Below are 14,135 nucleotides of genomic sequence, written 5' to 3' on the forward strand. Positions count from 1 at the left end.
ATTACAACTCAACACACCTTCAAACTATTTAACCAAAAACTAGGTTAAATAGTTACCATAACTTTAAACTTTTAATGTACTTTTAATGTACTTTTTCATAAACTTTTCATAACTTTATAACACTTTTTATAGGTGTGTTGAATTGTCATTTTGATGAGTTATCCGGTCACCAAAACAAACATATTTAACCAAAAAAAGTCAACACTTCTTCGGCATAATCAAATCATTGACGCCTGCACCCTCGATTGCAGCCTGGAGTAGATGTTATAAATATCAAATCTACTAATCTACTAATCAAATCTACGAAATAACTTTGTCGAAATTTGCTTTCTGCGGCTGCAGTTCTTCAGCATTGCCACCGAGGCAAATACTTCGTATAAAGCAATCTCTAAGATCACAGTATTTGTCAGATACTATAAAAAAAGACTATACACAAACCTAGTGAGCGAACATTGCCGCCTGCAGGCAATTTAAATTGATACTAATCTTCTATATCTTTTTCACCATTCGTATTGACCGTGCAAAAAGCTGACTTGGCTACGAAAACATTCAAGTGTGCCGATTTATCCGGATTGAAAAGTAAGCAGAGACCGAGCCAAAATAAAAATGAAATGTCGTAGTTACTAGTTAGGTATTCACGTTCATCTGAAAAATTTGGGTAAAACATAAAACGGTTATTTCGCCTCGGAGCATGATGTACCTATAGAATCAACAACATAAAAACTATTTTACGTTTATCTTTAATGGAGAGCAATTCTTCATTTCCACTGGGAAAAGAACTTAACACCTTTCAGTCAATAATGTAATGTGCCGACGAACTCCGACACTTTCTCGTTATACGCCAAATAGGTCACACACGATCATGTTTGATTGGCTTGGAAATATTTAGGTACAAACAGATTCAGACTAAATTTTCGCTATTGTGTTAATTCAAGCAAACCAACGTTTTATAGCTGCAGTAGTCGGTGCTTTCAAATGAATGTCAATAATTACTAGGTAATTCATTCATATTCTAAACTTAATAAGTTGTTTGTTTTTGAAACTGTGTTTTACTTGAATACACGGACACACCCTAATGGAGTGTTAATATTTCCCCCGTGGAGAGGTGGAAAATCGACAGTAAAATGTTCCATTAGGGAATTTCCGTGAGAAAAAACCCTATTCTACAAAGGTGAGTTTTGGAATAATTACAGTTAATTTATAGTTCTGTGAAGGTTCACCGGTTCACTTTACACTAAATAAACCAACATAATGTAATGAGAAAATAAAAATTAAAACTATGAATTAAAATTAAATTAAAAATATTAATGAAAGCAGACTCACTTACATGGACATGTTAGAATAAAAACATTAGTAGAAATATCCCATATTAACAAAAGATTTTCGGTATTCTAATACATTATAACAATTTACTATAAGCTAACGGTGTAATAATGCTGCTCATCTCGACACAGGAATTCCCTAGTGTGATGAGCAACGAAGGAAAAAAAAACTGGAATAGTTGGGCCATAAAAATTGTAATTTCAGTGGGAATAAGAATATCGATGTTATAAAACAAGTTAAATGAAAGCGATAATAAACCCTTGCTTGATAAAAACCATGAAACACACTAAAATAGCTTCTATTTTAAACGGCAGCAATAGAATAAAATATAAGTGGAAAATACTGGATTGGTGACGGTCAATTTTTACTGCCTGGTATTTTCTACAGGTAAAAAAAAAATCTTTGGAAAAACCTTCAGTTTTGAAAATAATTCTGTAACACGTAAAAAAATGATTACATCCACTTCCGAATTGTTTATCGTGAAAATAAATACATATACTTTTTTTAATCTATTTGATAGTATGACCTAATTAAATTTTGTTATTTCAAACTTCGGTTGGCTATGTTGAGGCAGGTAGCATAATTTTATAAAAGCAATAACTAAATAGCAGAATTGATTAATATATTAAAAATATATAATATATATGTACCCACGATTCCAAAGTCAATTAAAAATGAATACTTTCGCTCGCACAATGTTTGTAAAAACAAGTCATTACTAATTCGCCAATACAAATACGATCGAGTTTTGTAAAGAAATTACTTCCGTTTATTTACACGTCTTCCTAAATTGCTTCCTTATCGAAAACTTTGCATGAAATAGCTCCGCTCTATAAAGTAACTAGATTTGACACGATGACTAGACAAACAACAACCAATTCAAAATGCACACCATTGTTGAACAAAGAAAATTGCGTATGAAATTCCTTTTCGTATGTTGTGGCGCTGAAATGATATCAAGTAATCATACTACAATCAAAATTAATCTGATAACAACAATCTCTCGACAGAATATGTGACTTAGGGTTTTTTTATCCAGAATTTCGTTTAGGCAATTATCAATTGCGATTTTATAAAAAAAAGTGTAATCTTAAGAGACGATTGTCATGAAGAAAACTGTCATTTGAATGAGAATAATAGAAACTGATTACAAAAAAAGTGAATTCGGGGTTAAAGGTAAGAGTGATAGGAATATCAAATAAAATTTTCCGATAAGTAGGTACACGAAACTGTTATGTAAATAACAGGAAACCCTAATCTCATATTTTTTACACTCATAAGAGCAGTATTCACCGCGAACGAAGCTAAGCTAGTTCTAACATAGTTTAGCTTAACTCGCATCGTAACGAGTGTTTTTCATACTTTCATGATCACGATCGTGGTGGAAACGAAAGTAAGAAAAATACTCAACTAAGTTAGTAGTACTAGCTTAGCTTCGATCGCGGTGGATATTGAAATAGATAGAAATAAATTATTATATTTGTGGGGCGGATCAAAGATCGATGACTTACTTTCACCGCTCTGGTGTCTGATATACGCCTTCTCACGGTGCAATTGGAGAAATGAAGGGACATTCAATGAATATGTACTTGTCTCATTATTCAGACAATATGAATGTTTTTTTTATTTAGTTACTTTTTCAAATAATTAGGTACATTTATGTATGGCACATGAAAAAATTATAAAATTAAAACAGATCATTGAAGTCCTCCTCACTAGGAGATCCTGTGCTCAGGGGGACTATATATGTTAGTATACGTTTTCAGCGACTAAGATGATGTTTTTAATATATTAGCTAGTTCTTCTTCCGATATTTCCTTAAGCCAAGATTTGATGCCCTTTGTAGTTATTTTCCGTTTTCCTTTGTTTGATGTTGAAAGGGAGTTTATTATGTAATTTTATTGCTAAAAAATCAGAGTTTCTTTGTCCAAAGGTAGAATTACATTTAGGAATATTTAGTATGTCTGTTTGCTTGGCTCTGGTTTTATGATCGTGAGAGGGGTTTGCCTCTGGTTTATTTATTGGCAAGAACATTGCGGATATTTGTTTAGACATTCATGTAATTTGAGTGTATGCTCATTCGTTGGTTGACCTCTTTTGTTTTTAGAGAAGGTTAGATATTTAGTTTTACTCACATTTAATGTAAGGGAGTTTGCTTTTAACCAGTTTTGGAGTACAGTCAGACCTTGCTCTGCTTTTTTGTGTGCTTGTTTAATTTTGTTCATAGAATATAATGACAGTGTCACCTGCAAAGCTTATTATGTCCCCTTCAATGGGAAGACTCATAAGGTCATTAATATAAATGAGAAATAGTATTGGACCCAATACGCTTCCTTGAGGGACACCGTACTTGATTGATAGAGTTTTGCTACTTTTTTTTACCAATTTGTACATACTGCTCTCTTCCAGTTAAGTAACTTTTAAGTAGATTTAGAGTTGTTTGTGTTATTCCATTTTTTTTAATTTAAAGTTAAAGTATATGTTCGATGATCCGGCGGGTAAGATGTTCGTATTCTAGTCAATCAGAACTTACTCCCTTTTCAAACAAAGTTATGCTTGAACAGCACGTAAAATGGCATGTGCAATAAATTAAAGGGTTAATAGAGTTAAGAAAACAATGACATGACCGTTTAAAGAATAACCGACAAAAGATCAACATGAGAATTTTTTTTAACAAGGCTACCATTTTTCAATAATATTATCAAAACACGTCATGAAAAATAAACAACAATACGATGAAACTAAGACAAGCTCAACATAACAAATTCAGCTTTGTGTGAACTCTGACAAAACGTGGTAGGTATCTAAAGTGACTACACAGCAAAATAATGTTTAGCTTAGTTTTGATCCGATACGTCGATGTCAGCACTTTGCCTAGCGGTGGAAATAGACTGAATTAGAAAAAGCAACGCGTGCGAATCATAATGTGAACCATTTACACAACATAAATGATGACAGTTTGCATAAAAACAAGACTCGTTAGTAAATAAAATAATAGAGATGATGCAATGCCCAGTATGTATAACTAAGCTTACTAAAAAAAACTACATGTCGGTAATTGGAACAAACATTACGATACACATTTTAAAATAATGAATGAATGAATTAATTAATCACAGCTTACCACCCAATTTCTAAACATTTACTTCAATTTCTATTTTAATTAATGAATTAATTAATCACAGCTTACCACCCTTCTAAATATTTACTTCAATATCTATATATTCTATCTAGCTACATATCTTTTATATATTTTTAATTTTCCTAAAATTCTTTATAATAATCAGCAGTAAAATACTATTAGTTACTTTCAGCCCAAAGATATTCTATATGAACACAAGAAGTATGTATCTCATCATAGTTCTAAATCTTAATCTGAATCTCTTTAATGTGCAGAGCCATTCAATGTCATTTTAAATAATTCGTCAAATCTATTGACATATTTTATTGAACATTATAAATGGTGGAAATATCTGATAACTTGGCTATACTTCCATGTACGGAGACAAATAATGATCTCGTAGTTCAACCAATATTACAAATATTCGCAATGAATGTTCGAAGCATAAACCGAAATTTTAATGAATTGTTTGTTGTTTGTTGTTAGTACTCACAGAACTGGGACTTTAAAAAAAATTGTATACTACATATACTATCTTAAACTATATACTGCTTTTTCTTTTAAAGTATATACATTTTATACTTATTTTAATTTCTTCTATATTTCATACTTGATTTATTATTTTAATGTACTGTATATATTATACATAATTAATCACCACAACACGGGCATGTGTCTAGCTTGGTGGTTTTAACATACCCAAAAAGTGTAAATAGTATTCTATTGAAGTTCCGTTAATATTTCAAAACGGGCCGGTTGTTTCGCAGTATTTGGATAGTACGAGAATTTGAACGGGATTTTCACAGAACTTGAATATGTATTAACTTTGAAATTTGATGAATTGTTCAAATTCTGTCAAACAACCCGCCCTAAGGACTGGTTGTTTCGGAGAATTTGAACAATTCATCAAATTTCAACGTTCATTTTCAAGTTCTGTGAAAGATTTTTTCAAGTTCTGTTTTTATTTCAGTTTTGTCAAGCAACTAGCCTACAATGATATAGTAACAGAACTTGAATAGGACTTTCACAGAACCCGAAAATGAACGTTGAAATTTGATGAATTGTTCAAATTCTCCGAAACAACCCGTCCTAAGTGTGCTTGATATGACTTTTCACGAGTCGAATGCGCTATGCTTGAGCGAATTTGACGAGCACCTCGAGTCCAGAATTGTGACTATACCATACATTGGAAGTGAGGTAAAAGACGATTCACTCTCGCTCAATGTGACCAAAGAAAGTGACAAGATTGAAGAACACCCACGCTATACATCCGAAGCTGCTTGTAACCAGAATAACTTTCGTCAATTTAGTATGAAAAATTACGTTTCATCCGCAGAAGCGGGTTGTTTTGCTTGTAAATGAATGAATCACAATATTATTTACAATTCGCTGAAAAGAATTCGAAAATAATAATAATGCTGGTCCAAATAAAACATTCAAAATAGTCCACAAGCAATCCATCATCTCTCCTAGAGCTTAGACAATCGGCTCTATAACATATCAGCATTAATTTGCGAGTGGCGGCAACGCCCACGGCGCGGCGCGGTAATGCCAGAACGCATTCCACGGTAGAAATGCGGCCCCTTCCCCTTTCACTGCCACCAGCGCCGCCCCTCCACCAGGTAAACTCTTCGTTATACCGAGCACGGAACACGTCGCCCAGGGAAAGGATAGTTCGCCGATAGTTTTGTTGGTCAGCACGCAAAACAATTGTAACGTTGCGTGTCGACAATGAGAACGCTGCTAATGAACGTCTATACTCGATAAGTTTCGACATAAGAATAAATACTTTAATCCTGTATCGTATACATATACATAGAGCAGTCCAATAAAGATAAATCAGCATCCCAGGGCATTTTCTTCGCACAGAATTATTGTAAAATGATTCTGTGCGAAATGATTGTAAAAGTGGAGATTGGGACTAGCTATGCAGGATGAATTTAGGATGTTAAGATATTTATTACATGTGTCACTATAGCAGGTAGAGAAATAGCCTTTCTTTGCGAGTCGATGTATTTTTTTAAATATCTGTGTTAATGTAGACACAAAATCTAAAAAAAGAATTGCAGAAGAGTTAACTACTAATTAAGAGTATATTTTAGCTAGATGTATCACATCTTACGCAACAATGCGATACGCGAGAAAGTATATCCGAAATCATAATATGTAGCATGTCTAGAATTTAGCTAAAATTACGCAGGTACAATTCGTTAGTGCACGTCAAAGTACTCAAGTAAACTAGTAATACAACACTACTGTAGTTTGATTGCTAAATTATAACCCAAAACAATACTATCATTTTTTGTAATTATTGACTTGTTATTAAATTTTAATTAGAAATAATAATAAAAGCAGAATATAACTATCACAAAAACTAAAAATGGTTCTTAAGAAAAAATAAAAACTAAATTCGGCATTTATTTTCAAATAAAATTAGAAATAAATTACGCTTGGGGTGAATGAACTGTATTCTCAATCGGCATGATTTTAATACCTGAACTTTATGAAAATAACATCTTATTGCAAAATCTCATTCTACACATGATATTTGCAAATCCTCGATATGCGTTTTGTATGCACAATGATGACATCAGTTTGTGACTCGGTAACTTATCGACGAGATGTTTCTACGAGTGCGATGTCATAAAAGCAATTATTATGATTACGACTTACACCTCTACACAAGCAACGCATACTTTAATGGGTGCATTGTATTGGGTACAAATATGATTGTGATAGAGTTATTTTTCTATTTGCACACAGGATGTACGAAGGTTTTCCTCGAGGCCTGCCAACTTACGATAATAGGTATACGATTTAAGATTCTCACAGTCGAAAGCCAACTCAGCCTTGAGTGTTTATCATCATTCATCATGTCCACATCTGCTTTGATGATGGCGCTGCAAGCCCGTTGTAAATGTGGCTAAACGGGAAGGGATACCTTCGTGGCAAAATAAAAAAAAATAATAAAAAAATCATATCCACACTGCCTATCCCAAAGGTAAATCCTCGTATCAATCATATCAAATTTTGTGGTCGTACCACTAAAATGAGTAACGGAAATCGTAAATTTCCCCGGAGATTATAAATTGGCAATAAACCGGGATATTGCTGTCGCAATCCGAGTAGGTACTTCATGCATTCAATTCCAATTCAATTTAAATCAATGTAAACTAAAATATTCCAGTGGGCGGTGGTAATAAAACGTTAATTAATTATTATTCTGATTTGAATGCGAATTCCCACAAAGGACTGAATTCGTGGAACGCGTCGCTTCAAAATGAAAATAATTATTCGCCAAAATACTGCATCGTTGAAGTGTAGAGGATTTGTTACATTAGCAAAATCAGCAGTCACAGTATGCTAAATTAAAAAGCTCAAGTGAACAGCCAAATTCCACTAAACAACATTTTTATATTCCTCTTCCTCTCCTATTTTTCACAACGCTACTCCCCCCCATATCAGGGTGGGGGAGTTTATTGAAACCTGAAATATAAGAAAACATAAAATGTTAAAAGTAATTTGTGCGGGAAACTAGCAACGAAACTATGAAGAATAGTTAGCTCTTTAGTTCGTTAATCTTGAATTAAAACGCAATATTAAATCAATTAAGTACCAGGAAAATGACATAGCTTTATTTAATTATATATTTTCAAAAAATATACTACCCATTATTTATAGATTTGTAATTTCCAATCCAGGGGCCCGTAGACAATACGATAGTTGCAATGATAAAACCACTACACTTTAATCGTGTCATCAAAGGATACGTAAGGTACATAGATGGTTGAAAACCAATGTCACTAAAAAGCTCTGTAACCGGATAATATATTTATACTAGTGTAATAAAGTTTGATTTACTCATAAATCTATGTCTATTCGAAATTTTCCCGATGAAAGTGCTTTACGAGTATTCTCAAGAATCTCAAGTCGTCCAACAAGAAGATGAATACTTTTGCAAAACTTTAGTGTAATTAATGTAAAATCTTTTTACAAGATTTAAATAAGCCAAAACTAATAACTTAACAGAGTTTTTTGTTTGTTTACGCAAAAGCATTTCACACAAGGCGAAAAATGAAATGCGTGACGATCATGTAACGGAATTTTGACAAAAAGCAAACGAGGCAAATAATAGAAGTGTGGAATGAAATTAATTCATGCCGTTTTGATAAGTGTGCTTTAGCTTGCTGAAGCTAAAATGTTTTAAACAGGGCGGAAAATTAAATGCACGACGACTTGTTTACGGGGGGTTTTGGCGAAAAGTGGACGAGGCAAATCAATAGACGAATAAAATTAATTTACAGTCACGTATTTAGCGAATACAGAAATCATTGAAAGTATATAAAACTGTACATAGGTGTAGAAAAGAAAGTAAACTACTACATGAATAGAACAACATTGATGTCTACGCTTGGTAGGAAAAAAATAATAGTAATATAGGATTAACGTAGTACGCTAGCTCTGAAATAAGGTTACGTCGTGATCTTTATACCTATATAATTTATTTGGTGACCGGATAACTCATCAAAATGACAAATCAATACACCTATAAAGTTATGAAAAGATGAAACAAAAACTAGGTTAAATAGTTACATATGTAACCTATTTAACCTAGTTTTTGTTTCATCACTTTTCATAACTTTATAACACTTTTTATAGGTGTGTTGAATTGTCGTTTTGATGAGTTATCATGAAACCAATTTATTTACGGATAAATGACCGGAGTCGGGGAACGATAGCATCGTTGTGAGGCTAAATAACCGAGAAGTTATATCAAGCGTCGTTTCGTATTATGTGTGATGGTCTCTCATCAGAGCAACAATACAGAGAGAATCTTCTACTCGTATCACATCGCCGTATTTAAGTTCGAGAGAGCCTTTTATACCGACAGCATGTAAAAAGGTTTCAATGTAATGACTCATGAAGTTATGATGAGCATTTTTTTTTTAAAAGTGTTGAGGCTTTGATACTTAGAAAGCATCAGTAAATATTATGTTAAAAAAACTTCCCACGTTATTTTATCATACTCGTACATAATGATGGTATTTCTTCTGTAGAAAACTTATGGAAGCGTTCCCTACATAATGAAACTATGTCCTGATGTAAAAACTTTTAAATTTTCCTCCCCCAGCGCGGAGTTAAATTTTCAACTTGCGTTTTAAACTTTTATTGGCCAAGTTTCGGAAGGAAAATCGTGCGGGGCAAATCAGTGAACTGACAGCGGGTCAAACCGTTGCCAAATCCAACATGAATACATATAAAGTATACTATATTATGTAGGTATTATAATAATGTGTGCTTCTGTGTAAAGCTGCAAGGAATTAACTAACATAATTAATGAATTATGTCACCATTAATTATTAATAAGAGCTTTCTTACTATTTTAGGGATAAAACTTACTAATTAACTAACTAACAAATCAATGGTCACTCCGATGATGAAAGAAGATAAATACTTGGTGTGCAATCTATTTTAAACAAGATATTTGGCAGATACGAGAATGCCAACATAACACTATGAATGAATATAGATTGATATAGTTGACAATTTGTTATCGTTATTATTTTATCGATTTGTGGTTTTTAAATAATTACATAGTTAACTCTGTCCTAATTAATACATTCCCTATGAATGTTTTACTTTTAACATTTTTTGTTTGAATCAATCATATATTTGCTCCGAACATCAAGGACTCGGGGGGGGGGGTTAAAAATAAATATATTTCACTTTGTTGATAATAAAGCAGCCAAAACTCGCGGACAGTGAGCTCGGGCGTCATGAAAATAATTATATTATACTATTTAGTGGAAAATTGTTACCATGGAGCGGTGGGTGATATCTGGTATCATGAAGTTAGCACAGCTTTTCACGTTTGGAATTTCGAGGTTAACATATCACCTGTTACAAGCTGAGATATGGTGCTTTGAAAAAGGACAAGCAATATATTTTTATTGTACAATAATAAAAAAATATTTCGAGTGTTTAAATTCACTTATGGGCGAATACAGGTAAGAAAACTAGCGAATCAATAAAGGAAATATTATTGTTTTCTATAAAAAATCTTAATTATCAATGTCAAGTACACAGTACACCAGTCTTAAAAAATATATCTAGACTTGCTAAGTCCAGAATATATTATGACACAGTATGTTGAATAGGTACCCAATAAAACAATATTACATTAACAGGAAAATAAAAATTGTACAACCAAAATATACTAATAAAAATTTATTTTAACTGGCAATATTCAATTTTCGTCCGAAGTGCCTGCCGCCTGCCCACACGACATCTTTAACGGAATACTTTGATGTTGTAAAATGAACGTTTAAAAAATGACTTATATTCGAGGAAATGGGCGCGCTTAGATGCTTATCACTCGGCGCTTAATTAGGTTCGCGCACTGGTATTGGGTGGGGCCCCAAGCGATAGCAAACGATTGAGGTGGAAATTTTATACATTATTATTTATTATTTGACCGGTCGGTGGCCGAGTTGACATCGCGTTTGGGTCCCACCCAGGCGTAGTGTGTTCAATTCCTCGGCTGGCTAAGTCCTCCATCACAAAACAAGCAACATTTTCAGCGTACTGTGGTGGTAGTAGGAGATTTTCAAATATTGTCAGGTTATTCGTAACCCGGGAATGTTTGTCTTTCTTTAAAAAAAAATACATACCTATATTATTATGAGTCACAAGTTGTATGCTGACTGAAGATTGTGTCGATTCTGTGATGAGAGTACAAACCGATATCTGATCTGAGCCAGTGAAACTGTGACATCCCCCATTTGCAGTGAGACTGAATAAAAAGTGGTATGGTGAAAAAACACGAGCAACCGTTGGGAGTGGACAACAACAATAGCTGTTAGATGAAGAAACAACTGATTCATCTATAGTGCCAATATTCCGCCTTGATGGGAACCAGGCTCAGATAATAGGGGAGTTAAATACCAAGCTGTTGACTAGGAGATATCGCCAAACACAACCGTCGTGAACTTCAAAGGACTGGGATACTTTGAAATGAATACGATAAAATAGCAGAGTACCCAACTGACGATAAGGCAGAGACCGGTCACACATGTACATAAGGGACCCGATTGCTTACGGGAGCTATGAATGCAGACCGTCTCTACAATCATAATAAAATGTATTTGCAAAAAGTCAATATTATACTTTAATGATTGAGTTATTTAATAATCATAACACAACACAGTTGTGTATTCAATCCAATATTAACACAATTCGGCAGTGGAGCGACAATTTAAAGTACAAATACATATAAGATGAAAATGCGACGTAATCGCGGTGACATTTTAAGTACCGTTGAAATATTATAAACCCAATTTAAACCGATGATACATATTTTTGTTCGGAGTATAACTTCCAAAAATTGTTATTTTTGTGATTTCTCACTCCGTTAGAAGAGTATAATAACGCAAAGTTTGAGCGTTGATACTACATTTATTAATTTCTAAATACATTCATCATCATAATACAATATTAACAGCATTTTTTTCCTGCATGGCGTAACTTCATAGAATGACGAGGCTGATTCTTTGGGATTTTATACAGATTAAATTATGAACACGGGACAAACTCGGCTACAAACATAACACCATTAATTTAGATAAACGTATGATAGGTGAAAGTAAAATTCAACACATTGTTCAACATAAAAAAACTTAAACAAAATAATAAATTTCTAAATTAAGACTAGATTATTATTTATGCTATCGTGTAGATATAATATTATAATCTTGTTACTTATTCTTTGTGACGCCGTGAGTCAATTATCTAGGTCATAATAATTATCACAGTATTATTACGTATAAATATATTATACATAATATTAAAGTTCCTACGTAGGGACCTACCCACTTACTTTCATGAGTCGGCTGATTAGAAAAGCAATGAATCAAAAAAGCGTTGAATAATTGAACACACGTAGAAGTACGACCATTTTACCCACAGAAAGCCATAAATAATTTAGTAAAAACGGTCGGAAATTGAGATAAAATAATAAAGGAATTAAAGGCCGGATGTTAGCCTTATAAATACAATTAGGAAAGTATCATGCGTGAAAAGAAATAGGAAGAATTATAATACCGATTTCAAGGACGGCAAGACATGCCATTACAAAGGGACAAGGGATAATGCTAAAAAGAAATTGGCAAGTCCAGAAGCGTGAAAGTAGTCCATCAATCATGCACCAGACAATTTACTAAAATTATCGACAGTTTGTGTACTACCGTTCAGCTTGGTATGTATAGATAAATTCAAACATACATTATCTAAAAAGATGGAAAAGAATATATTAAATATTTCCGCTGTTCAAAAAATAAAATCCACCATAATAATAATTATTTACGGCTCGGTAGCCACTCGCCGTCCGAAGGCAACGCAATGACAAAAAGTACAAAACCTGTTTTATAAGTTTAATGAAGTGAGCAATGAAGCGTATGATGCATCTTCTTAGCAAAATGTGGGCTTTAATGTTCATTTAAAGATTGAAACACAGCAGGTAAATTACACATTTTACCATTAATTTATTATGACCAACTTTCCGAGAGAAATTATTTCACAATGGACAGTTTTGATTAGGCTTGCCCACATGTTATAAAACGATAATTAAATGTTTTAAGTAGGTATTTTAACAGTTTTGTGTTGTGGCGGTAATTGAGTATAATCTTTAACGAAAAAGGTTCATTAACAATTAACATAATAATACAATAAAAATTAGTGAGAAGTAGTGAGGCGATAGTAAATGCGTCGATGGACCGTCATTTGGTAAAGCTTCGCGATTTAAATAAATATGTCCATCGCAGTAAGTCACAAGCCGAATGCCGAGGGTTTACACAATAAACACCAACTTTATTTATAAGTTGGTGTAAACAAGGGGTATAGAACATTGTTCTCACACGCTCCGGGAAAGTTTGCAATGAAGCCGAAAGATAAAATGAATGTAAAGCCGCCGCGCATCGTTTGCCCCACACTCGCCGTACACAAAATTATGGAAGTTTGTACTCCAATGTGTTTGCGGTTTACAAGAACAATGATTATAAAGCCGGTACACCCGTAATTAGCAACTTCGATTGAGTTAATTATATAAGGCATGCGTAAAATTATGTTTTGAAACTTACCGTAAATATTGAAGTGACAAAACAAAGGATAGAATCTAGCCACGCGCTCTTTTCAGGTTCCAGAGTCACTCTCACATATATCACGAACTTTCACGAAAAATACCCAATATTTACACTTATTTATTATCACAATTGGGAAATGCTTTAATTTAGAACATTCAGGAGACTCTTTCACTAGTTTTTCCGCAGATTTGACCACTAAATCCCACTTTAACGACAGATAACAAGATTATACGCGACTAGCGGCATTCAAAATGGCGGACTTATAAGAAATGACGCGAAAGCGCACGAAGCTAAATTGTTCGTTTATGCTCACCAAACAATGATTTTAGTCTATTGCACTCTTTTGTCAAAAACTTTTCCTGAAATCAATTTCTTTTATAAATTTACTTTATCACGCAAATATTGTTTATTTACTTATTTATATCATTTAACATATTTTTATTCATGTTTAAAGATACTTTTTGCATTGATAGGGTTTCTTTGGAAATGTGCTTATTCAACATAAGGGAGATTGGGGAAAGTTGTACGGAAAAAGTATTCTAATTTTTATAATA

General features: G+C 33.3%; 1 protein-coding gene across 7 annotated transcripts in view; it reads right to left on the reverse strand.

Annotated features, from left to right (window-relative positions):
* CtBP (C-terminal binding protein) overlaps positions 1-13,831 on the reverse strand; it is a 250,706-nt gene extending 236,875 nt beyond the window's left edge. For all 7 annotated transcript variants that reach the window (XM_089646920.1, XM_089646917.1, XM_089646919.1 and 4 more), the window contains exon 1: positions 13,579-13,831. The gene's annotated coding sequence lies outside the window, so the exon portion shown is untranslated. The remainder of the gene's footprint in view (positions 1-13,578) is intronic.
* Positions 13,832-14,135: the final 304 nt, after the last annotated feature.

Source organism: Hesperophylax consimilis, chromosome 25 (genome assembly GCF_061612785.1).
Source record: "Hesperophylax consimilis isolate HC1 chromosome 25, BYU_Hcon_1.0, whole genome shotgun sequence".
NCBI classification, from domain to species: Eukaryota; Metazoa; Arthropoda; class Insecta; order Trichoptera; family Limnephilidae; genus Hesperophylax; species Hesperophylax consimilis.